The sequence below is a fragment of the Elephantulus edwardii genome, unplaced genomic scaffold (genome assembly GCF_000299155.1).
Source record: "Elephantulus edwardii isolate Elephantulus edwardi_28Jun2011 unplaced genomic scaffold, EleEdw1.0 scaffold00094, whole genome shotgun sequence".
NCBI lineage: Eukaryota > Metazoa > Chordata > Mammalia > Macroscelidea > Macroscelididae > Elephantulus > Elephantulus edwardii.
In genome coordinates, this window is record NW_006399844.1 from 4,409,055 (window position 1) to 4,411,851 (window position 2,797).

Here is a 2,797-nt window from a genome sequence, read left to right on the forward strand (position 1 = left end):
TCAAATAGGTTTCCAAACTGTTTCCCTGAGCTATGGCTAGCCAATTGAAGGTGGACAAATACCCCAACTACTGTGGATGGCCAATCATGCATGGCGTGTATGGTTGGGCAGGGGAGTAGCAGAGGTATAAAAGGAGGGGCAGACATCAATTCGGGGCTCTTGGCTGGATGCTGCTGTGTCAGCACGCGGGAACCCGGGTTCAAACTCGAAATAAACTTTGCTAATTCAGTTAATTGGCTCGGTGATCTTTTTGGGGACTCGTTCTGTTAAATTTGGAGGCCCCAGCGAGATCTCCCTAAATTCATCCAAACCCTGATCGCCAGCCAACGGAGTAACTGTGTCGCCGCTGTAGGATTCTTCCTACCTGGTAAGTCAGGCCTGATAACTGGTTAATCTGTATTCTGTTTGGTGCACCCCGGTTTTTTAAATTGGACAGTTGGAAGGCAGGACTCTGCATAACTTTCAGTCCAAGACCGCGGCAGTGACGACTGCCAAGGTCCAGGTGTCTGAGGAAGTGGGGGCTCGCCTGGATTCAGCTTGTGTGGAAGTTTGGGTTCTCAGGTGGATGCCACTGGCACTCGAGAGCCCAGGTTTGACCCACAAGTCCTGAAATAGCTTGCGTGGAAGTCTGGGTTCTCGGGTGGATGCCACTGGCACACGAGAGCCCAGGTTTGTCCCACAAGTTTGAAATCCGCTTGTGTGGAGGTCTGGGTTCTCAGGCGGATGCCACTGGCACGTGAGAGCCCAGGTTTGTCCTGCAAGTTCGGAATTAGCTCGCGTCGGTCTGGTGACCCGCAAGTTCGGAATCTCAGGGGAGAGAGGCCCATGCCTCAGACGTTCGGTGGGTGGGAGGTGAGAGAAACCCACCCCTCGAACAGGGTCTGTCAGTCTGGACTCAAGTTCTGCCATGGTTTTTGTCGACAACAGTGTTCGTTTGTCTGCTGGATGGGAGAGGCCTTTCTTCGGACTCAGGTTTTGTCATGGTCTTTGTTGTCAACAGTGTGTCTTGCTATTTTTGTGAATTTGTGTTTGTCAATGGTCTTTCTGTCGACAGTGTCTTTCTATTTCTGTGGATTTGTGTGGCTTTTTTTCCTTTCTCTACTCAGTTCTGGAACAAACAGTGCTAGCGAAAGAGGCGTAAGCTAAAAATAGGAGCGGGGCAGTCAAGGGTGGAAAGACCGTCCCCTTTGGAGTGTTTGGTAACTAACTTTTCAGACTTCTCTTCCAGGGCGGCTGGATATGGCATCCAAGTAGATGCTTTCACTCTAAGGAAGTTTTGTGAACTAGAGTGACCCACTTTTAATGTCAAGTGGCCGGCTGAGAGGACCCTGGAAATGGGCCCCACAATTGGAGTTTGAGCCATAGCATATGGCCTCCTGGGATACCTGGATCAAATTCCTTACACAGATGTGTGGATCTCCTTGTAAATCAGTACAAAAAAGTGAATCATATGCTATTTTTTTAGCTTTAAAAAGGTCTGATAAAAGTATTAATATTATTATTAGTATTAATATTATGCAGTATTTAAAATTACAGTTATTAAACTATGGCATTTTGGGTGGTATATCATTTTGAGGATGGAATTTAAAGTTTTAACATGGTATGGAGTTCAAGGGGAAAAGCAGAATAATTGGTAGTAAGTTTTGTGCATTTTTTTGTTTAAGAGTTAAAATGAAAGTAGTTTTGCTTTGAAAGAGAATGTCTGGTTGTGCCAGAATATAAAAGATAGTAAAAGCCAAATTAAGGATGTATAATAAGTTGTGAAGGGTTTAGAGAAAAGTGAATTTTAGTGTATGTATTTGAGAAATACAATGTCAAATTCTATGCTATATCAGGAAATGAGGGAGGCTTAATGCAAGCTGAAGGTCACCTTGTGGCACTAAGGCATTCCCTAGGAGTCAACATTGTTCTTGGTTTGTATCAACTGAATCCCTCCCTACTGAGATTAGCATAAAGAGGAACTTGTCCTTATCTGCGAAAGAGTTCACCATTACCCTTTATTTTTGTTTTGTACTTCCTTATGATTTTACTTTGTTCACCTCCCTTGTTATTCTTCATCATAGGAGCTGTTGGCCCCCTGTTTTTCATGCTGTCTGTTCTATATCACAATATTAATTAAATTAAGCCATGTTTAGAACTGACTGAGCTGGACCCCTATATTCCAGTTGGAAATAATGATCATAATTCTAGGGGAGAATTAACTATGGAGGCTCATCAGGCTTTGAAGAAGTTCAGGATCTTATCTCTTCCTGTTCTCTCTTGCATAAATCACAGTAGAAAGTTATTGCTGTGTATTTTAGATACTAGAAGTACTCCTACTGCTGTATCGTGACAGAATGCTCTTTTAAGATGAATTCATTTATCCTGTTCATGTAAAAGGTTTTGCAGACTTGTCCACAGGCTGTATCCCGATTAATAGCACAGTCAGGAAAGACAATATTTTTATATAAGACCTTATGAAATCATTGTCCATTATACTGCTTTACTAGTTAATTGGCTATATCAATATTGTTCAGAATGGATAATTGCATTAGCCAATTATCCTGTCAAATTACTCATCATTATCCAAAAGGTAAATTATTATATTTTGCAAATAAAAATTCATTTGTATTTCCTAAAGTTTTAAAATCAACCAGTTTTTGATGCTCTTGTAATATTTACTGATGAATCTTCCACAGAAAGGGCTGTTTTTGAACCAATTGGAAATCTTTAAAATAGTTGAGTGTTCATAATTTTTAGCACTACAGGCCAAATTAAAAGCTGTTGAGCAAGTACTAATAATTGCTCTCAGTGTACA